We start from the raw sequence: 23,728 nt of genomic DNA, 5'->3' as shown, positions 1-23,728 counted from the left end.
TGGTTTGGCTTTGGGACAGTATCAAACATCTGTATGAATTACAGTTACACTGTGTACTTTGAGAGGCTCACAGTAATATGTGCCAGGCAGGGGGTCAAATCTACTGTTATTCAAAGTCACACATCCATAAAGTCACACATCAGCAGTCACTGCACAGCCATCTAAATACATAGGTTATAACCTGGTTCACACAGAACCCTGTAAAGAACACACACACATTGAACCACGTAGCTGTGCTAAACTACTGTCCTACCATGATACCCTGCCTTCACTCACTAAGTACTGTAGCTGTGTTAAACTACTGTCCTACCATGATACCCTGCCTTCACTCACTAAGTACTGTAGCTGTGTTAAACTACTGTCCTACCATGATACCCTGCCTTCACTCACTAAGTACTGTAGCTGTGTTAAACTACTGTCCTACCATGATACCCTGCCTTCACTCACTAAGTACTGTAGCTGTGTTAAACTACTGTCCTACTATGATACCCTGCCTTCACTCACTAAGTTCTGTAGCTGTGTTAAACTACTGTCCTACCATGTTACCCTGCCAGTCTGACAGAAGACAGCCTGCCTTCTTGCTCTCCTTTTCCTCCCTCCCTCCCTCACTTCCTCTGTCATTCTATCGTTGTCTGGTTCGGTCGTTCATCCTCTCGCTCCCCGTGCCAGAACGCCTCATACGCCACACGGCCTCCTGCCTCTCAGCACGCTCCCTACCTCCCTCCTTGCACCCCTCCCATACGGCGCTGGAATGCAGCACGTTAAAACAACACCACTTCCTGTTCAGCTTGTGGAGTGATGTGGAGAGCAGGACTGGAGCTGGGAGGGAAGGAGATGGGGGTTGTTGTGGGGTGATGTGGAGAGCAGGACTGGAGCTGGGAGGGAAGGAGATGGGGGTTGTTGTGGGGTGATGTGGAGAGCAGGACTGGAGCTGGGAGGGAAGGAGATGGGGGTTGTTGTGGGGTGGTGTGGAGAGCAGGACTGGAGCTGGGAGGGAAGGAGATGGGGGTTGTTGTGGGGTGATGTGGAGAGCAGGACTGGAGCTGGGAAGGAAGGAGATGAGGGTTGTTGTGGGGTGATGTGGAGAGCATTACTGGAGCTGGGAGGGAAGGAGATGGGGGTTGTTGTGGGTTGATGTGGAGAGCAGGACTGGAGCTGGGAGGGAAGGAGATGGGGGTTGTTGTGGGGTGATGTGGAGAGCAGGACTGGAGCTGGGAGGGAAGGAGATGGGGGTTGTTGTGGGGTGGTGTGGAGAGCAGGACTGGAGCTGGGAGGGAAGGAGATGGGGGTTGTTGTGGGGTGATGTGGAGAGCAGGACTGGAGCTGGGAGGGAAGGAGATGGGGGTTGTTGTGGGGTGATGTGGAGAGCAGGACTGGAGCTGGGAGGGAAGGAGATGGGGGTTGTTGTGGGGTGATGTGGAGAGCAGGACTGGAGCTGGGAGGGAAGGAGATGGGGGTTGTTGTGGGGTGATGTGGAGAGCAGGACTGGAGCTGGGAGGGAAGGAGATGGGGATTGTTGTGGGGTGATGTGGAGAGCAGGACTGGAGCTGGGAGGGAAGGAGATGGGGGTTGTTGTGGGGTGATGTGGAGAGCAGGACTGGAGCTGGGAGGGAAGGAGATGGGGGTTGTTGTGGGGTGATGTGGAGAGCAGGACTGGAGCTGGGAGGGAAGGAGATGGGGGTTGTTGTGGGGTGATGTGGAGAGCAGGACTGGAGCTGGGAGGGAAGGAGATGGGGGTTGTTGTGGGGTGATGTGGAGAGCAGGACTGGAGCTGGGAGGGAAGGAGATGGGGGTTGTTGTGGGGTGATGTGGAGAGCAGGACTGGAGCTGGGAGGGAAGGAGATGGGGGTTGTTGTGGAGAGCAGGACTGGAGCTGGGAGGGAAGGAGATGGGGGTTGTTGTGGGGTGGTGTGGAGAGCAGGACTGGAGCTGGGAGGGAAGGAGATGGGGGTTGTTGTGGGGTGATGTGGAGAGCAGGACTGGAGCTTGGAGGGAAGGAGATGGGGGTTGTTGTGGGGTGATGTGGAGAGCAGGACTGGAGCTGGGAGGGAAGGAGATGGGGGTTGTTGTGGGGTGGTGTGGAGAGCAGGACTGGAGCTGGGAGGGAAGGAGATGGGGGTTGTTGTGGGGTGATGTGGAGAGCAGGACTGGAGCTGGGAGGGAAGGAGATGGGGGTTGTTGTGGGGTGATGTGGAGAGCAGGACTGGAGCTGGGAGGGAAGGAGATGGGGGTTGTTGTGGGGTGGTGTGGAGAGCAGGACTGGAGCTGGGAGGGAAGGAGATGGGGGTTGTTGTGGGGTGGTGTGGAGAGCAGGACTGGAGCTGGGAGGGAAGGAGATGGGGGTTGTTGTGGGGTGGTGTGGAGAGCAGGACTGGAGCTGGGAGGGAAGGAGATGGGGGTTGTTGTGGGGTGGTGTGGAGAGCATTACTGGAGCTGGGAGGGAAGGAGATGGGGGTTGTTGTGGGGTGGTGTGGAGAGCAGGACTGGAGCTGGGAGGGAAGGAGATGGGGGTTGTTGTGGGGTGGTGTGGAGAGCATTACTGGAGCTGGGAGGGAAGGAGATGGGGGTTGTTGTGGGGTGATGTGGAGAGCAGGACTGGAGCTGGGAGGGAAGGAGATGGGGGTTGTTGTGGGGTGATGTGGAGAGCAGGACTGGAGCTGGGAGGGAAGGAGATGGGGGTTGTTGTGGGGTGATGTGGAGAGCAGGACTGGAGCTGGGAGGGAAGGAGATGGGGGTTGTTGTGGGGTGATGTGGAGAGCAGGACTGGAGCTGGGAGGGAAGGAGATGGGGGTTGTTGTGGAGAGCAGGACTGTAGCTGGGAGGGAAGGAGATGGGGGTTGTTGTGGGGTGGTGTGGAGAGCAGGACTGGAGCTGGGAGGGAAGGAGATGGGGGTTGTTGTGGGGTGATGTGGAGAGCAGGACTGGAGCTGGGAGGGAAGGAGATGGGGGTTGTTGTGGGGTGATTTGGAGAGCAGGACTGGAGCTGGGAGGGAAGGAGATGGGGGTTGTTGTGGGGTGGTGTGGAGAGCAGGACTGGAGCTGGGAGGGAAGGAGATGGGGATTGTTGTGGGGTGATGTGGAGAGCAGGACTGGAGCTGGGAGGGAAGGAGATGGGGGTTGTTGTGGGGTGGTGTGGAGAGCAGGACTGGAGCTGAGAGGGAAGGAGATGGGGGTTGTTGTGGGGTGGTGTGGAGAGCAGGACTGGAGCTGGGAGGGAAGGAGATGGGGGTTGTTGTGGGGTGGTGTGGAGAAAAAAGGTCTGGTCAACCATAACTAAAACAATCCCCAAAAGAGGTGAGTTAAACTACTGTACCTACCTTAACTACAAGAGCTAGTCTGTGGGTTCTGACCACACCTCAACGGTCAAGATGATTGGTCAGTCACAAATACAGTGTGTGTGTTAATGTGTTTGTTCTGTTGTGTTGTCTACAGATAGAGGGGACACCACCACCACCCCAGTCAAAGTGAAGTGAAACAGGAGGAGGCATCTTGTTGAGTGGGTAAGTTAAGGGTTAATTGTTTGACCGTCCATTTCACTCCTCTTCAATGTTTATATGACAGAGTAGTTAAGTTGCTATACTACTAGAAATACGACTACTAACACTTCCATATGAAACAAGATGATACAAGTTTGTCAACAGATAGGTTTTTAGTTCACTCCAGAAGTATCATAGGGTAACATTTTTGGCACATTTCTGAATGAGGAAACATCCTGTTGAATGCTTGCATTCAAAGTTTCCAGAAAGCACACTTGGCTGTTGATAGTGTTAACCTCATCACATTCCTTCCTCATGAGTCCTCTTCACACTTGACTGAGTCCCTCGATGAGAAGTTGTCTATCTACCTACAACAAGGACTGAGAGCACACACATGCTATTTACTGAGCAGAGAGAGCTGTTGAGGAAGTATGGAGGGTGAGTGTGTGCGTGTGTGTGTGGGGGGGGGGGGCATGGCTGCCTGGTTTGCATGGCTGCCTGGTGTGTGTGTGTGTGTATGTGTGTGATGGTCTATAAAAGTGCAGGCAGGGGAGGCTTATTCAATCACTGGTGATAATTGCCCCTCTCCACCCCCCTGGGCCGGTCCATTATAGATGGAGGGGGAGTGTGTCTGATCGAGCTGGGATGGTCTATTATGTGAGGCAGGGGGAGTGTGTCTGGGTCAAGCTGTGGTCTGGTCCAGCAATCAGGCTCTGGGGCAGCGGGGGCTGTTGTTAAGGTCTGACAGGGACTGTGCAGGCTTGGAAAGTGTGCTTTTCTCCCCCCTCCTCTCCTTTCTGACCCAGAACACAGCCCACTGCTCAAGGCCTGTGGGGTCTGGAATCATTAGTACACTCACTAATTTCCTTACAACCACCTCTACCTTTCCCTCCTCCCCACTCCTCAAACCTCATAGAGAGACAGAGTGAAAGGGAGCGATACAGAGTGAGGCATGCAGTAAGTGATTGCACACAGACACACACACACACACAGACACACACATTAGCCCCACTCTGGAGAGCAGACTTGTGGACAGACAAACACACACATGTACTGCAGGCAGACAGGCAGGCAGGCAGACAGACAGACAGGCAGTGAGGCAGGATGTCACTGTGTGCTGTAATTTGAGGCAGTGCGTTGGAGCTTTGATGTTAAAACGACAGGATTAAGGTAGAAGCAGCCAGAAGACTATGTGTTGACACAAACCCTCTCTCACTAGATAGTGAATTATTTACAACCCAGCAGCGTTCCAACCAGACACACATTCCTGAACTAGAAGAAGTGTGTATGTATGTGTGTGTCTCCAAACCATGGAGCGTAGGGGGCCATGACAGGGCTGAGATCATAGAGACTAGGGAGGGTCTGTCTGCTCCATCACTGAGGACATGTATCTGCTCCTGGACGGGTCTGACAGAGCCCCTCTATAGGCTGTACAACAGAGTGACAACCAACACAAACACGGTGTCTGGAAGACTACGTCCAAACACCTGGACACTGTGTGAAGGGACGGGTAGTTCTCCTCTCTGGGGGTTTTACAATATGAAGCAGGAGTGATGTACCATGGTGTCTCTCTCTCTACTGAGCATTAACAACAAGACAGTGGGACTAACCCATAGAACACATGTGGATTCCATCTGTGTGCAAACACACACACAGAGATCTCCCAAAACCTCACCAAGGGCCCCGTCTCTCACCTCTCCAGATGGAGGGCACGAGGAGGCTCGGGGGGAATAGCTCTCAAATTGAATTCAGTGGTGGGTTGTTTAAAGTGGAGCGCCATGTGCAACACATGACCAGGCAGTGGTGTGTGTTAGCGCTCCAGCCTCCGCAGGCAGATCTCTCTCTCTCATATGGTTGTTTTCTTGAGGAATCTCTCCCATATCTAACCCAGAGAGCACGGCACACCTGTTGCACGTTAATTGCAGTGTTCAAGGGTCACGGTGATATAACCTTGTTGAAAGATCTCTCAGCTACAGAGTAGAGGCAGCCCCGGCAGAAGCAGGCAGCAGTGAGCTCAGGAGGCAGGCGAGGCCACCCCGGGACAAGCCAAGCTGACAGGGGGACGTTAGAGGCGGTTGGTTGAGCTAGGAGGCCCTGGCAAGTGACCAACACAGCGAGATGTCTTCTCACAATGCATTCTTTTGTGACAGTTTAAATCAGCCAAAGAGATCTTCTTGTCATAATTTATCTGTGTGCGTGTGTGTATGTTTTATGGGATAAAGCCCCAAGGCTAGAATGGCTTAAAATCACAGACAGTCATTTCTACAGTACAGTAAACTACAGACCTGTAAAACAGGTAGATAGGTCTGTAAACACAGGCTTATTGTCAAAGAATGAGGAAAGAAAGTGTAAATGTGTAGCTGTGAGAACCTTACCCTGTCCTCTACTGACACAATGACACAGACACACTACTGTCTACAAGCCAAATCCCTCTCTCAGCCTCCAGATCAGACTACATACACCATGTGACGTCATGACTACTCAGATCTTAGAGAGACGTGGAGAGAGAGGTGATTAGATTCAGATGACTGATGTAGTCAATGTCCCCACCTGGACCTACATAACTCACATCAACATACACATGTGCCTCTCCTCCACAGATTGATAAGACACAGTGACAATTAAGTTAGCAACAACAACTAATTCCATTTGCAATAGCCACACCAAAAGTTGTGGTTACCCTAGCACTAACACACTTGATTCAAGGAATCATCTCATCATCAAGGCTTTCATTACTAGCACTAACACACTTGATTCAAGGAATCATCTCATCATCAAGGCTTTCATTACTAGCACTAACACACTTGATTCAACGAATCATCTCATCATCAAGGCTTTCATTACGAGCACTAACACACTTGATTCAACGAATCATCTTATCATCAAGGCTTTCATTACGAGCACTAACACACTTGATTCAACGAATCATCTCATCATCAAGGCTTTCATTACGAGCACTAACACACTTGATTCAACGAATCATCAAGGCTTTCATTACTTGAATCAGGTGTGTTAGTACTAGGGCCCCCCTATGGGTCCCCAGGACCAGGACAGGAAAACACAGACCTAGAGAAACTCTACAGATTGATTTAAATTGGAAACAGTGACGCCAAGTTTAATAAATTATCTTGTAAATCGCCAGGCCGACAGCCAAGTGACTAAACAATGTACTGCTACTGTCATCCTCACAGTGACACTGTCACCATTGTGTCCCTAATGTCACACATTGTCCCATCTCTGGCATCTGTGGCATTCTTTACTGTCATAGACCTCCTACAGGACAACAGTGACCTTTCTGTTAAAACACCTTCAAGACAAGAACCAGAACAGCAGCAGCATCTCCAGCTGATTGACACAAATCCCTTCAGTGTTCTATGAAGAGGTGTACTGTGACATTTATCCTTCAAGTCAATTTAACGTCATTGTCCCCTGGAGGAAAATACATACTGGCTTTCTGTCCCTCCCTCGCCCGTACCTGCTACGACACGGCTCATTGGTAGAGAGAGACACGTACGTGCGTGCGTGCGTGCGTGTGTGAGAGAGAGAGTTGGTTCCCTTCCTGCGTGGATATTTGCCCTGTCTATACCTCTACAACCCCCCTGACAGCCACTAGACAGAGGGAGGAGAGGTTACTGGTGTCCTGAAGAACACCTTCAGAAGAAACACAGACGGGAGAGAAAACAGGGCAACGGGGGATGAACAGGTGTGAACACAGATGTGCTATGAGGCTGAGGATGTTTCCCCTGTCTATACCTCTACAACCCCCCTGACAGCCACTAGACAGAGGGAGGAGAGGTTACTGATGTCCTGAAGAACACCTTCAGAAGAAACACAGACGGGAGAGAAAACAGGGCAACGGGGGATGAACAGGTGTGAACACAGATGTGCTATGAGGCTGAGGATGATTCATACATGTGTGTCTCAGTGTATGTTGACGGGGTGTGTGAGACTGTGTACTTCAGACAGCCTGTCCAGGTTACACAGGACATGATGCCATGTCCACTGACTTTCACATTAGTCAAGTATCACATCAGCTGGAACGTAGAGAGTTCATCATCAGATCATTATCAACTCACTGGAAATCCTGATTTCTCCACAGCCTGTATATCTGTTAACATTTGAGGTAAATGTACAGACCTATTTTACATTTTTGGTGACGTGGTGGTGAAAGAATGCTACTGCTTGTTACCTGCTGCTCCTAGATTAACTGCAGGTTCATCATGAGACGTGTGTGTGTGTGTTTGTGTGTGTGTGTGTGTGTGTGTGTGTGTGTGTGTGTGTGTGTGCTACGGCGGCGGCAGAGGCTGTGGTGACAGAAATGTGATTGGCACACTGCAGGGTAAATCCTCTCTGGAGACATGGGGTGACAGAGGTATTTGGTAGGAGGTGACATGATAGGGCGGGGGACAGTGGCGCATGTAGCCAGAGGGAAGCACAACCAGACAGAGGGACACGGTGACAGAACCACTCAGAGAGTGTGTGTTTGTTTGTCCGTCTGTCCGCCCACGGACTGGATGTGTCACAAACCCTTAGCTTTTGTTGACTTGACCTTTGTTTCTGACAGTAGACGTTCAGGGTTCAGAGGGAGAAAGGTCAAACTGAATGTGACCATACATATTCAGTCATAGGTACCTTCAATCTACATTTGACTGTTGAACAGAGGGACAAGGGTAGGACTGAATGTAAACATACATGTACATCTTCAGTATCTGAATATACTGATTCTTAAAAAATACACACGGCTCTATTTGACCAGGAGAGAAATCTGGAGGTTCAGACCCTCTTTTTCTAGAAACACCGGGCAACAGGGTCCCAAAAAATAAATACTATTCTCTACTAAGAGAGAGAAAGCAGAATTGGGAGTCAGGTAAATCCCTGATCAAAACTATGTTTGATCTCCTGGATAGCCTTTGAAGTTGAAAATAAGTTGAACTTAAGTCAAGATAAATAGTTAATCGTAGCAGTAATATCAGGGGGTGATGATGAATCAGTGTTTCATTCAAAGACATGTAACAATAAACTAGAGGTAAATACAGGATGATGAAAACAAGGTATGGAGGGAGGGAGAGAGAGAGAGATTGGAGTGTGCACATCACACCTGCCTTGTGTGTCAGCACACGGCCACGGAACAGGTTGAGCTGCCTCTAACTAATCCCTGACACACACACACACACACACACACACACACACACACACACACACACACACACGATACTCAAACACACACATCATGAAGACAAGTACACACCATCCTCTGACACTCACACCCAGCACAAACACACACAGGCACAAACCACATACTCACTGACACCAGAAGAATGTACACCTGCTGGTTTGCATGATTGAAAACCGACAACGGACAAGTGCTTTCCCTGTACCCATACACTTACAGCCTCTTCATTACAGAGTTATTAGTTCTATTATAGGATCAAATCAAATGTGTTGGTCACGCACACACTTTAGCAGATGTTATAGCGGTGTTCAGTGAAATGCTTATGTCACTAGTTCCTAACAATGTAGTAAAATGTAGTAAAAGTCAACAAGTACACAAATGATGCCCCAAAAACATTTGACAAATCTTGAAACGTCAGAACGAATCTAATTAACCCAAATAGCACTGTAACAGTAATCCACATCTACACAGGAGGAATTTACACGAGATATACTCACAATGATATGTACAGCAGTAAATATATTAGAGTGAGATATATCAATAACCCAGTATATTAAAAAATACACCGTGTGTATAAACAGTGTAACTAAAATGCAATGTAGAAATATTAGAATGAGCTATGTGAAGAATACAGTATTTAAATACACAGTACAAAACACCATGAAAAAATGGATAGAATTGTAGAAATGTTGCGAAATATAAATACATATGTTCAGTATGTGAATGGTGTGTATAGACAGTATGTTCAGTATGTGAATGGTGTGTATAGACAGTATGGACAGTATGTGAATGGTGTGTGTATAGACAGTATGTGAATGGTGTGTATAGACAGTATAGACAGTATGTGAATGGTGTGTATAGACAGTATAGACAGTATGTGAATGGTGTGTATAGACAGTATAGACAGTATGTGAATACAGCAGTACTAGCTACTAACCCCAGCCTCCTGCTAACCCCAGCCTCCCGCTAACCCCAGCCTCCCGCTAACCCCAGCCTCCCGCTAACCCCAGCCTCCTGCTAACCCCAGCCTCCTGCTAACCCCAGCCTCCCGCTAACCCCAGCCTCCCGCTAACCCCAGCCTCCCGCTAACCCCAGCCTCCCGCTAACCCCAGCCTCCCGCTAACCCCAGCCTCCTGCTAACCCCAGCCTCCCGCTAACCCCAGCCTCCCGCTAACCCCAGCCTCCCGCTAACCCCAGCCTCCCGCTAACCCCAGCCTCCCGCTAACCCCAGCCTCCCGCTAACCCCAGCCTCCCGCTAACCCCAGCCTCCCGCTAACCCCAGCCTCCTGCTAACCCCAGCCTCCTGCATCCCAGCCTCCTGCATCCCAGCCTCCTGCATCCCAGCCCAGGTCAGACTGCACAGCCGTATAGTAGTGGTCCTTGTGGACAAATATCTCCTTCATGACATGAAGACTATAGAGTTCAGGGTTCAGCTGAACACTGTGGCACCTTCCTGCTCCCCAACAAGCCATCAAAAGAGAGAGGGAAATAAAAAGGGAGAGAGAGAGAGAAAAAGGGATCGAGAGAGAGAAAAAGGGAGAGAGGGAGAGAGAAAGAGTTCTCCCACAGAGAGGCGTCTACATCGGGTTGCCTTTTTACACCACATTGGCATGTGACAGATGGTGCTCAGGTCAAGCAGAGTGGTCTCTAAGGCTTGGGGTCAGCGTGTATGGGTCAGTTAGTAAAGAGGCCAGGGGGCTAGTAGCTGTTTAAAGCTGACTGACCTGGGAACAGGAGCAAACCAGCCTTCTAGGACCAGAGCCAGTCTCTGAAGAATAGTCACAATCTAAATCAGATCCAGAGTCAGAAAACCAAGTGTATCAGTTGTAATTTGAGCACAGTGTTGAGCTAGTGTTTACTTTATAGTAGCTGTCCCTAACTGACCTCAGACCTGCTTGTTAGCATTCTAATCTAATTGTGTTCATTATCTAGTAATTCTATTTCTATGTCCCTGACTGACATACAGTGTATGACTGGGGCAGGACAGTGTTGTACATTTGAGTCATTGAGCAGACACTCTTATCCAGAGCCACTTACAGTAGTGAGTGCATACATTTGATCTCATACTGGTCCCCCTTGGGAATCGAACCCACAACCCTGGCGTGGCAAGCACCATGCTCTACCAACTGAGCTACAGGGGACTCCATTACCAGAGACAGTCTCTATCTGAAGAATAGTCCCAGTTTAAATGTGATCTAGAATCAGATCAGGTAACCAGGTTTTGTTTCACTAGACAGAGACAGGTGTTAGGGTATGGGATCAAACGTTAGTTCAAAACCCATCACAAAGGAAAGGAGGATACAGACCTATCCATTGTTCTGGTCTCTGCACACTTTGTATGAATGAGATATTTTTGTATGGTAAAGATCAGACGCCTAATGGGCTAGTCTCTCACCACGTGTCTGTATAAAGAGCTGTGATTGGATAATCAGCCAATTGACCACAGGGATGGTAGGTGTGTAACAGAGGGCTGCTTTGTGTCCATGTGAGTGAGTTGTGACCTCACTGACTTTATTAGTCAGAAAGTTCAAGGGTCACAGGGCTGGGTCACCTCATCAGTGCTGACTGAGGGAGGCAACGGCAGCCATGTGTCAATACCTATACGATCTGCAAAGAGCAAGACAGAGAGTTAGTGTGTGTGTGAATCTCATCCAAGGGGATCTTGTCGGGCATCTAGAATCCCTTCCTCTGCAGTATGTTTAGAGAAAGAAAGGAGAGGATTTAAACTGAACCTCAGACCTTAAAGCTCAGAGGCGGTATAGACATCTGCTAACACAGACTATTGTCTGGCCTGGCCATCGTCTGCCTCTCTTCTCCTCTCCCAGCCTCGCTCCCTGGGAATGGAGCAGCCAAGGCAGCTCTGAAGCGCGGAGGATTTAACCTGGGTTGAGTTGTACATACACACTTTGGAGGTTTTGGGTTTGGAAATGCCCTGGAGGAGTGCAGAAAGTGCACCTGATGTGGCGGTGGGGCCGGTAGGTGGGCAGGAGGCTCAGGGGTGTGTGTGTGTGTTTCTGTCTCTGCATGTGTGCGTGCGATGGGTGTGTGCCTGTGTCAAACAGGCCCTGTTATCTGTCCTATCTTGGTGGAGGGTTACACAAAGGACACAGTCGCTTTAACAGCAGTGGAAACAGCCAATCTGACTCTGACCCCTGACCTCTAGGAATAGTAATATGGCTCATTGCTCTCAAGTCTTTGTTTTCCTGGCAGGTGATGGTTATCTAATGAGATGTATTAGTTAGGCCAGGGCTTCCCAAACCTCTCCTCAAGCACCCCTAGCCATTCCATCTATGTCATGTGTTTCAGTATAAGCACATCTGATTGGTCAACCAATCACCAAGCACTTCATTAGTTGATTCAGGTGTGCTAGTTCTTCGAATACATCCAATCAGTGGAAATGTCGAGGGTTTAGGAAACACTTCATTAGGAAGAAGAGATGAGTGGCTACTAGAGAGTTACTAGGGAGAGAGATAGTATGCTGAGTTACTAAGGAGAGAGATAGTATGCCTAGCTACTAGAGTCATTTTATGCTGGGACCTTGTCTTTTAATGGAACAATGCTAGTAGTCTAGAGCATTAATAACAGTCTGATCTCCATTACTACAGAGCCAGAGATCAGTCCTCCAGTGTATAACACTGTTACCCCTGTTAGATTCACTACAGCAGTGCAGTACTAGCATTGGGCTCAAGCAGTTTCTATGGATTTACTGCAGTGTACAGCACTAGGGACGTGTATACATAACATTCATAAAAGATCACCTCAGCAGCCATGGGAACACTGGTGTGGAGGTCTATCTGCCCCCTGTGAACCCCTCCTCTTACCCCCATCCCCCTAGCTGCTGTCCTGTGAGATGAAACAGGAGCACCCCCACGCACCACCCATCCTAACTCCACTGTCAGTGCCCCCCTCCCCCTGACCACAGCTGGACCCTGTTACCCACAATGCACCGAGTAAGGGTCATCCCTCAACATGACAGCGCCATCCCATAAACCAGGGCCCCCCTAGACAGGTCAGAGAGCAGCAGATGATGAATGGGTAAAAGGAGGAAAGGGGATTATTGATAGAAAATGGAGGGAGTAAAGTAGAACAGAAGAAAAGAGAGGAGAGTTCTGGGGGACTTTCTGAATTCTGACGGGTCAATCCACGAAGACACTGAAAACACTTATTGTTGATACCCCCGGATACTTTGGTAAACTGAAACTCCACCTTTAAGTGTGGTGCAAAGTCAATGAAAACATGTAGCTAGGTTAGTGAAGTATACAGCCAATGAAAACATGGAGCTAGGTTAGTGAAGTATACAGTCAATGACAACATGGAGCTAGGTTAGTGAAGTATATAGTCAATGAAAACATGTAGCTAGGTTAGTGAAGTATACAGTCAATGACAACATGTAGCTAGGTTAGTGAAGTATACAGTCAATGACAACATGTAGCTAGGTTAGTGAAGTATACAGTCAATGAAAACATGTAGCTAGGTTAGTGAAGTATACAGTCAATGACAACATGGAGCTAGGTTAGTGAAGTATACAGTCAATGAAAACATGTAGCTAGGTTAGTGAAGTATACAGTCAATTAAAACATGTAGCTAGGTTAGTGAAGTATACAGTCAATGACAACATGGAGCTAGGTTAGTGAAGTATACAGTCAATGAAAACATGTAGCTAGGTTAGTGAAGTATACAGTCAATGACAACATGTAGCTAGGTTAGTGAAGTATACAGTCAATGACAACATGGAGCTAGGTTAGTGAAGTATACAGTCAATGAAAACATGTAGCTAGGTTAGTGAAGTATACAGTCAATGAAAACATGTAGCTAGGTTAGTGAAGTATACAGTCAATGAAAACATGTAGCTAGGTTAGTGAAGTATACAGTCAATGAAAACATGGAGCTAGGTTAGTGAAGTATACAGTCAATGAAAACATGGAGCTAGGTTAGTGAAGTGTACAGTCAATGAAAACATGGAGCTAGGTTAGTGAAGTATACAGTCAATGACAACATGTAGCTAGGTTAGTGAAGTATACAGTCAATGACAACATGTAGCTAGGTTAGTGAAGTATACAGTCAATGACAACATGGAGCTAGGTTAGTGAAGTATACAGTCAATGACAACATGGAGCTAGGTTAGTGAAGTATACAGTCAATGACAACATGGAGCTAGGTTAGTGAAGTATACAGTCAATGAAAACATGTAGCTAGGTTAGTGAAGTATACAGTCAATGAAAACATGGAGCTAGGTTAGTGAAGTCTACAGTCAATGAGAACATGTAGCGAGGTTAGTGAAGTATACAGTCAATGACAACATGTAGCTAGGTTAGTGAAGTATACAGTCAATGACAACATGGAGCTAGGTTAGTGAAGTATACAGTCAATGAGAACATGTAGCTAGGTTAGTGAAGTATACAGTCAATGAAAACATGTAGCTAGGTTAGTGAAGTATACAGTCAATGAAAACATGTAGCTAGGTTAGTGAAGTATACAGTCAATGAAAACATGTAGCTAGGTTAGTGAAGTATACAGTCAATGAAAACATGGAGCTAGGTTAGTGAAGTATACAGTCAATGACAACATGGAGCTAGGTTAATGAAGTATACAGTCAATGAAAACATGGAGCTAGGTTAGTGAAGTATACAGTCAATGAAAACATGTAGCTAGGTTAGTGAAGTATACAGTCAATGACAACATGTAGCTAGGTTAGTGAAGTATACAGTATAATAATGTCAGCTTTGCTAACCACAGTATTGTGCAACGTGTGTAATGCAATGCAGAGTATTTTTTACTTGTGTAAGAAATGTGCTGAAGTATTTATGATGTTGTGCACCGTTGGCCAGACATGTTTAACTTGCCGTTGAATCTATAAGGGTTGAGGAGGGAGGGAGGGAGCAGGAAAGTGTTGATGGAGAGGAGGAGGTAGAGACTAATATGAAAGAGACGGGGGAGGAAGAGAAAGAAATTGAAGAACTTGTTTTCCCTCTCCTGCAGTACGATCAAGGCTTTCGGTAACCATGCCAAGTACACTTGCAGCTTGTTATCCAGTGAATGATAATAACAAATGTAAATTATAAACTGCTTTTCTCTCCCAAGGTGCAATGCAACCTAGTAGTAAGCAGAGATGGATCTTGACATCGGAGAAAGCACAGTTGGCGAAGAATCTTCAGTCTGACACAAATAACATTCTGTCCTTTCTGACTTTACTAGAACCAGCCTTACAGAGAATTCAGTCAAAGATGAATCTGGCAATATAGAGAATAGAGAAAAGAAAAGGAAGGAGGGGTAATGATTTTACGACATCTGTCAGGGACAATGAACCTCTGGCAGCCACAGTATCTTTGTAGTGGTGTGAAGGGGGGGTTATGGGGCAATACAGTGAAACAAACTTTGCAAGCTGCTGCACACAACTCTCTCTCTGGTATATTTCAGGCCCACCACAAGAAAAGGGCCTGCTCAGGCCACATCCCAACATGCTATCCCAGCTCTCACTACCAGCCTGATGGATGTCAGGAGTTCTTATTCCTTCAAACGGGCACTAAATGAATATCAGGTCTGCTTCGCCTTCACATCGAGCCTTTCTCACTAGGCTCTGATGTTTAATCTTCCTCTCCCTCCATCTCCCTCTCTTTCTCTCATTGACCCCCATTGTCTGAGATTGATGGTTTTGACCGAGTCTGCCCCCTGCTAGGACAGCGTGAGGGCCATATCATTAGAGAACCGCAGCCAGGGGAATGAGGGAAAGATGACACAGTGTTCAGATCTTAGAAGTGACGGGGGATCAAATTACCTCTCTGTGGGGGGATCAAATGGAGATAGATGTGATTTAGTAGATGTCTGCAGTGAGCACACACACACACACACACACACACACACACACACACACACATACACGGCCCTGTCCTTTCGCTGGAGATAAGGGCTCTTGACATTGGGCCCTGGGCCTGGGAGGCCCTGTGAAGCTGTAATTGCTGAGGCTTCACGACTCTCTCTCATGTAGGCTAGACCTTTAAACCCATCTCGGCCCTCCACCTGACTGACGAGTGACAGGACCAACCCTTCTTTCTGTTTCTCCTAGCTTGTTGGACCTTTCTTTTCCATCCCTCTCTCCTTTTGGTTCCCCCTGTTTTCTTGCTTTTTCCTCTATGTCTTGAGAAAAAAGAGAGGGATCCAGAGCGCGAGAGCAGGGAGAGAGAGAAAGGCCTTTCATTTCTCCGCTCCTCTTCATTTACAGCCACATGTTCTTCTTGCACAGTGTTACACAAAGACGTTGCCATGCATACTCTCCTCTACCACAGCCTAGCTAGGCTAGCTCCTGGCCTGAAGCACCAGCAGTGCCACACATTCATCATCTTTTTATAATAGATACGGTCATATTCAAACCCAGAGAGCACAGAGGTTATAACTCTAGTTGTGTAATGAGAGTAGGAACAAAGAAAGCCCTACTCCCATAGAGATACATGTTGTTATATACTGTAAGTCCTCTCTAGTGTTCTGTGTCATTATGTGTTTACTCCATCCACACATACAGTCAGTCCCTAGTCCGTTGAGATTTTCCCCGTTTTTCTTGGGAAATATATAGCTTTCCTAAAGGGGAAACGTCCTCTTAATCTAACGTTGCAAGGGCCGAGTGTGTGTTTGTAGACAGATGAGACTCGGAGGAAGCTCCCTTTCAAACTCAGCTGCAGCACATCTCAGGAATGTTTCAAGTTTAAACAGAGAGGAGGCAAAGAGCGGTGGAGACAGCAGAGAGGAAATGACAAGCCTGAGGAGGAGAGAAGCTGACGCTCAACGGCTGCATTCCTCCCAGGATGACAGCAGACCTGGGTTCAACCACTGTCCCGAAATCTTACAAATACTATGAGCGTTTGCCTTGGAGTGCCAGGTGGGCGTGGTTTTCACTTTTAGGACTTTTCTGTAGTATTTGAAATGATTTGAAATAGTATTTGAACCCAGGTGTGGAACAGTGTTTGAGGTGGTTGAGGCTCTATTCTCTACATTTCTATCTGCTCTGAACGTTTCACCTTTTATTTTTATTTCACCTTTATTTAACCAGGTTTAACCAGGTAGGCTAGTTGAGAACACCTTTATTTAACCAGGTAGGCTAGTTGAGAACAAGTTCTCATTTACAACTGCGACCTGGCCAAGATAAAGCAAAGCAGTTCGACACATACAACAACACAGTTACATTATAAATAGGCCATAGTGGCGAAATAATTACAATATAGCAATTAAACACTGGAGTGATAGATGTGCAGAAGATGAGTGTGCAAGTAGAGATGCTGAGGTGCAAAGGAGCAAAATAAATTAAATAAATAACAGTATGGGGGATGAAGTAGTTGGATGGGCTATTTACAGATGGGCTATGTACAGGTGCAGTGATCTGTGAGCTGCTCTGACAGCTGGTGCTTAAAGTTAGTGAGGGAGGTAGAGTCTCCAGTTTCAGTGATTTTTGCAGTCTGTTCCAGTCATTGGCAGCAGAGAACTGGAAGGAAAGGTGGCCAAAGGAGGAATTGGCTTTGGGGATGACCAGTGAAATATACCTGCTGGAGCGCGTGCTACCGGTGGGTGCTACTATGGTGACCAGTGAGCTGAGATAAGGCGGGGCTTTACCTAGCAAAGACTTATAGATGACCTGGAGCCAGTGGGTTTGGCGACGAATATGTAGCGAGGGCCAGCCAACGAGAGCATACAGGTCGCAGTGGTGGGTAGTATATGGGGCTTTGGTGATAAAGTGGATGGCACTGTGATAGACTGCATCCAGTTTGCTGAGTAGAGTGTTGGGGGCTATTTTGTAAACTACATCACCGAAGTCAAGGATCGGTAGGACAGTCAGTTTTACAAGGGTATTTTTGGCAGCATGAGTGAAGGATGCTTTGTTGTGAAATAGGAAGCCGATTCTAGATTTAATTTTGGATTGGAGATGCTTAATGTGAGTCTGGAAGGAGAGTTGACAGTCTAGCCAGACACCTAGGTATTTGTAGTTCTCCACATATTCTAAGTCAGAAACAAAACCTCACTGAATACACCCCATCTGTCTGTCTGTCTGTCTGTCTATTTCCTCTCTGTGTCCTCCATGGCTCCCTCTCTGCCTGCCCCAGCCTCATGGCTCCCTCTCTGCCTGCCTCAGCCTCATGGCTCCCTCTCTGCCTGCCTCATCCTCATGGCTCCCTCTCTGCCTGCCCCAGCCTCATGGCTCCCTCTCTGCCTGCCTCAGCCTCATGGCTCCCTCTCTGCCTGCCCCAGCCTCATGGCTCCCTCTCTGCCTGCCCCAGCCTCATGGCTCCCTCTCTGCCTGCCCCAGCCTCATGGCTCCCTCTCTGCCTGCCCCAGCCTCATGGCTCCCTCTCTGCCTGCCCCAGCCTCATGGCTCCCTCTGGGCTATCAGATTCTCTGGACCCTGGTCAGAATGAGGCACAGTAAAATAAACATAGACCCCAGAGAGCAAGAATCACAACATTGGGTGTCTTAGGAAAATATTCCAAACTTCATCTACATAGCTCCCCTCCTTACGTCTCTCTCACATTCTTTCATGTCGGCCTCCCCTCTCTCTCCTCCTCTCCCGACACTCATACCTCCATCTATACTGCATGGCTCCCTTGATCTTGTGTATTCTGGCCCTGCTCCCCTACACCCGTCCCCCGTCTCTTGCCTGTATCCTCCAGCGCCTGATTGGCTCCCTCTGTTCAGGGAGAGGTGTGATTGGCTGATGTTTGTCCTGTACCGCTTCAGACACATACCACACAAATGCATACTGCTGTATGTGTCTATGTTGTGACAGACCTGGGTTCAAATAGGATTTGTTTTATTTTAAATACTTTGGGTATTCGATTGAGTCTGCCTGGAGTGCCAGATGATCGGGGATTGCACTTTAGGGACTATTCCATTGGTTCCATTGCGCCAGGCAAGCTTGCAAAATGTCTGTTTTACCATCCTTCAACTGTTGCTGGAGTTTCCCTTTCCCCAGCCTTCATCCCCCGTTATTCTTTCCCCTTTTCTCTTTTCTCTACACACAGCTGATCCATCCAGCCACACAGCACATCCACCCAGCCACACAGCAGATCCACCCAGCCACACAGTAGATCCATCCAGCCACACAGCAGATCCATCCAGCCACACAGCACAGCAGATCCATCCAGCCACACAGTAGATCCATCCAGCCACACAGCAGATCCATCCAGCCACACAGCACAGCAGATCCATACAGCCACATAGTAGATCCATCCAGCCACACAGCAGATCCATCCAGCCACACAGCACAGCAGATCCATCCAGCCACACAGCACAGCAGATCCATCCAGCCACACAGCAGATCCGTCCAGCCATACAGTAGATCCATCCAGCCACACAGCAGATCCATCCAGCCACACAGCACAGTAGATCCATCCAGCCACACAGCACAGCAGATCCATCCAGCCACACAGCAGATCCATCCAGCCACACAGCACAGCAGATCCATCCAGCCACACAGCACAGCATATCCATCCAGCCACAGAGCACAGCAGATCCATCCAGCCACACAGCACAGCAGATCCATCCAGCCACACAGCAGATCCATCCAGCCACACTCTCTTCTCTGTCTTTCCATCTACCTCTTCATCATTTCCCAACCCTGTAATACTACCAGCCTTCCTGCTTTTTATTATAGGCTGTATATCAGAAGAGCCCGGGTTCATGTCTCTCTGTTGACTTTATGGCTGAACCGAAGGAAAAACTCAAGCCACATTTTAGAAACTTCCGCAAAGGCACGCATAAGCCGAATGAAGTCCTAGTTAAGAACCTGCTAGTAGAAAACTCTATTTAATTTAGAATAACTTTCTTCTCCTGTGAGGGAAGTTCTATACACATGTAATGTAGAAGAGCAGTTCAGACGGACCACCAGCTACATCAGCACGGGCAGAAATCCATTACAACCCACTGAATTCCATTATCAGTCCATTTAAATGTGTTCCCCCAGGCGTTGTGTTTAAACCCATGGGATAACTGCGACCCCTCACCCCTACTACCCATTACACTGTGGTCAAATGGCAGACTGTACCTCCATCAGATGCTATCTTCAATCTCTGAACGAGATTTTCCAGAAACGATTACAAGGCCTATACCTAATGCTGATTAAGTCCAACACAGTACTTTTTGCATTGTTGGCAGAAAGAAAAGCTAAGTTAGTACTTTTTGCACTGTTGGCAGAAGTTAAGAGGTATTTCTCACGGAGTTAGCAGGTGTTGGCTGTTGATAGCTGTTAGTGAGTTAGCTGCTGGCTACTTTGTTAACCTGACCCAATGGCACAATACTAAAGCTACTTTATTGGTGTTTGGCTGTATAACAATACATCTCTGCCCAGCCTTGGCTTTAACATGTAATAACTTGGAACAGAACAATAGGAATGTGTAGCTCAGGGAATGCATCCAAGACATTACCACTATACCTCTCTTCTTTAACGTAATCCGGTTTCAAGGAACTACAGGGGAAAAAACATTTTCATATCAAGGGTTATGATTTCCAGGAGGAGTGGAAAGAGAAAAGAGAGGTATGCTGAAAGAGGAGGAAGATACATACCACAGTGGTGGCGTGATGTGAAGGGATGATACTGGGCTAGAAACTAACTTTCATGGCCTTTGTCCCCCCCCCGCCTTCCTTTTTCCCCTACCTTCCTCTCCCCCCCCCCCCCCCCCCGCCTTCCTCTTTCCCCTGCCTTCCTCTTTCCCCTGCCTTCCTCTTCCCCCCCCCGCCTTCCTCTTTCCCCTGCCTTCCTCTTCCCCCCCCCCCGCCTTCCTCTTTCCCCCGCCTTCCTCTCCCCCCCCCCCCCCGCCTTCCTCTTTCCCCTGCCTTCCTCTTCCCCCCCCCCGCCTTCCTCTTTCCCCTGCCTTCCTCTTCCCCCCCCCGCCTTCCTCTTTCCCCTGCCTTCCTCTCCCTCCCCCCCACCTTCCTCTTTCCCCTGCCTCCCCCCCCCCCCCCCCCCCCGCCTTCCTCTTTCCCCTGCCTTCCTCTTCCCCCCCCCGCCTTCCTCTTTCCCCTGCCTTCCTCTTTCCCCTGCCTCCCAGCCCTTACATCTCCTCTCCAACTCTTGACATTCGAGCCCGTGTTTTTCAGTAGAAAATGTACAAGATATGCAGATATGCAGTGGAAGTGGAACTCGGTGGCTCCGTTTCAGCCGTAATATCTACTTGGCACAAGCCCTGTGCATTTCTGATAGTTTTATACGGCCGCAACTAAAACCGGCTTTTGGAGGAAAAGATGGCATGGCTGCCAGTGAATTAATGAAACGCCAGTCTCAAGAATGCAAAAAACCTGCTCTGTTTCCTTCTGCAAAGTTCATCATATGTCATGGTCATCATCAGCGGGGGCTCAGTGATTATAACAGTTGTATTACACACAGGCTCATGCAGCTTGTGTTACCTGCTGAGAATAGGAGCTACAACGAGACAGAACAGAGAGAGAGTGAGGGATAAAGGTGAAGATGATGATGGTTCATTCATCGTTAGAGAAACAAGAAGCAGAGCTAACCTTTCGGACAGATAAACTTGGATAAAGGATTTCCAGACTCTGGGAACAACGTGGAAATGGCACACAACAAAACAACCAGGTTATTCTTCAATGTGACGCAGAAGCAACTAGACCAAGTTGAATCAATTCAATCAGTAATGAACTAGAACAGTGTGATTAGCTGTAAGATTATGACTTGTTGTGGGCAGGCGGCTACAGTATGACCTAGTGCAGGATGTGATAATGTGTCTCTCTGCAGGCAAAATACTCATTTATCAAAGAGTTAGATAGAGGAACCTTGAGAATGACGGGCAATGTTTGGAAAAAGTGGAAGTGGAAGGGCGCAAGTTACCGTAACCATGGTGGCACTATCTCTGTAGCTCAGGGATGTGTTTTCAGATGGGAGAGTGTGATCTCTGCCTCACAATGTTGCTACAAGGTTGCAGCAAAGTTGTGCATTGGCTGAACGGGTGGGTCAGTGCTACAAGTGAGTAACGACAGACAGCGAGGCGGAAAGGAAAATGAATATGGGAACGTTTCAGGACGTTTTTAGTGTTGTACTCTTTCAACCCCTCAAGCACCTCAGAACAGAGTTCTCTGGGAGTATTATGGGTACATTTGTCAGGACAAACCCTACAATACAAGAAGAATCCAGGTCGTACCCCAAACAGCAACCAGTACCATTAAAACGGCGCTTAAGAAACTCCCTTAAGTGAACAAATTCAACCTGAAGGTGTCTACAATTTCCACTCACACAGCGAGCAGCCCCCCCCCCCCCCCCCCCCACAATCAACTTAAATCATGACATTTTTTCTAAATGTTGAAACCTGCTTTCCAAATAAAAGCAGAATTAAAGAGAAAGTAAAACCACTGCAGGTGGAGAAGAGGAATAGATGAATATAAATCAGATGATTGTGTCTGCGTGGATCATGTTTAAAGGGAGAGAAGAGGAATAGATTAATATAAATCAGATGATTGTGTCTGCGTGGATCATGTTTAAAAAGGGAGAGAAGTTGAATATAAATCAGATGATTGTGTCTGCGTGGATCATGTTTAAAGGGAGAGAAGATTAATATAAATCAGATGATTGTGTCTGCGTGGATCATGTTTAAAGGGAGAGAAGAGGAATAGTTGAATATAAATCAGATGATTGTGTCTGCGTGGCTCATGTTTAAAAAGGGAGAGAAGATTAATATAAATCAGATGATTGTGTCTGCGTGGAACATGTTTAAAAAGGGAGAGAAGTTGAATATAAATCAGATGATTGTGTCTGCGTGGCTCATGTTTAAAGGGAGAGAAGATGAATAGATTAATATAAATCAGATGATTGTGTCTGCGTGGATCATGTTTAAAAAGGGAGAGAAGATTAATATAAATCAGATGATTGTGTCTGCGTGGATCATGTTTAAAGGGAGAGAAGAGGAATAGATTAATATAAATCAGATGATTGTGTCTGCGTGGATCATGTTTAAAAAGGGAGAGAAGATTAATATAAATCAGATGATTGTGTCTGCGTGGATCATGTTTAAAAAGGGAGAGAAGTTGAATATAAATCAGATGATTGTGTCTGCGTGGATCATGTTTAAAAAGGGAGAGAAGTTGAATATAAATCAGATGATTGTGTCTGCGTGGATCATGTTTAAAGGGAGAGAAGATTAATATAAATCAGATGATTGTGTCTGCGTGGATCATGTTTAAAAAGGGAGAGAAGTTGAATATAAATCAGATGATTGTGTCTGCGTGGATCATGTTTAAAAAGGGAGAGAAGTTGAATATAAATCAGATGATTGTGTCTGTGTGGAACATGTTTAAAAAGGGAGAGAAGTTGAATATAAATCAGATGATTGTGTCTGCGTGGATCATGTTTAAAAAGGGAGAGAAGTTGAATATAAATCAGATGATTGTGTCTGCGTGGATCATGTTTAAAGGGAGAGAAGTTGAATATAAATCAGATGATTGTGTCTGCGTGGATCATGTTTAAAAAGGGAGAGAAGTTGAATATAAATCAGATGATTGTGTCTGCGTGGATCATGTTTAAAGGGAGAGAAGTTGAATATAAATCAGATGATTGTGTCTGCGTGGCTCATGTTTAAAGGGAGAGAAGATGAATAGATTAATATAAATCAGATGATTGTGTCTGCGTGGATCATGTTTAAAAAGGGAGAGAAGATTAATATAAATCAGATGATTGTGTCTGCGTGGATCATGTTTAAAGGGAGAGAAGAGGAATAGATTAATATAAATCAGATGATTGTGTCTGCCTGCTTTTTATTATAGGCTGTATATCAGAAGAGCCCGGGTTCATGTCTCTCTGTTGACTTTATGGCTGAACCGAAGGAAAAACTCAAGCCACATTTTAGAAACTTCCGCAAAGGCACGCATAAGCCGAATGAAGTCCTAGTTAAGAACCTGCTAGTAGAAAACTCTATTTAATTTAGAATAACTTTCTTCTCCTGTGAGGGAAGTTCTATACACATGTAATGTAGAAGAGCAGTTCAGACGGACCACCAGCTACATCAGCACGGGCAGAAATCCATTACAACCCACTGAATTCCATTATCAGTCCATTTAAATGTGTTCCCCCAGGCGTTGTGTTTAAACCCATGGGATA

General features: G+C 47.2%; 1 protein-coding gene across 3 annotated transcripts in view; it reads left to right on the top strand.

Moving 5' to 3' along the window:
- LOC139401889 (vasorin-like) overlaps positions 1-23,728 on the top strand; it is a 47,876-nt gene that overhangs the window by 11,799 nt on the left and 12,349 nt on the right. For 2 of the 3 annotated variants that reach the window (XR_011633179.1, XM_071145891.1), the window contains exon 2: positions 3,433-3,500. The gene's annotated coding sequence lies outside the window, so the exon portion shown is untranslated. Of the gene's footprint in view, positions 1-3,256; positions 3,501-23,728 lie in introns of those variants that run through there. The other variant, XM_071145892.1, reaches the window with a different exon arrangement.

The sequence above is a fragment of the Oncorhynchus clarkii genome, unplaced genomic scaffold (genome assembly GCF_045791955.1).
Source record: "Oncorhynchus clarkii lewisi isolate Uvic-CL-2024 unplaced genomic scaffold, UVic_Ocla_1.0 unplaced_contig_544_pilon_pilon, whole genome shotgun sequence".
Lineage (NCBI taxonomy): Eukaryota > Metazoa > Chordata > Actinopteri > Salmoniformes > Salmonidae > Oncorhynchus > Oncorhynchus clarkii.
The sequence above is the reverse complement of the archived record's forward strand: the minus strand, read 5'-3'. Positions and strand labels throughout refer to the sequence as shown.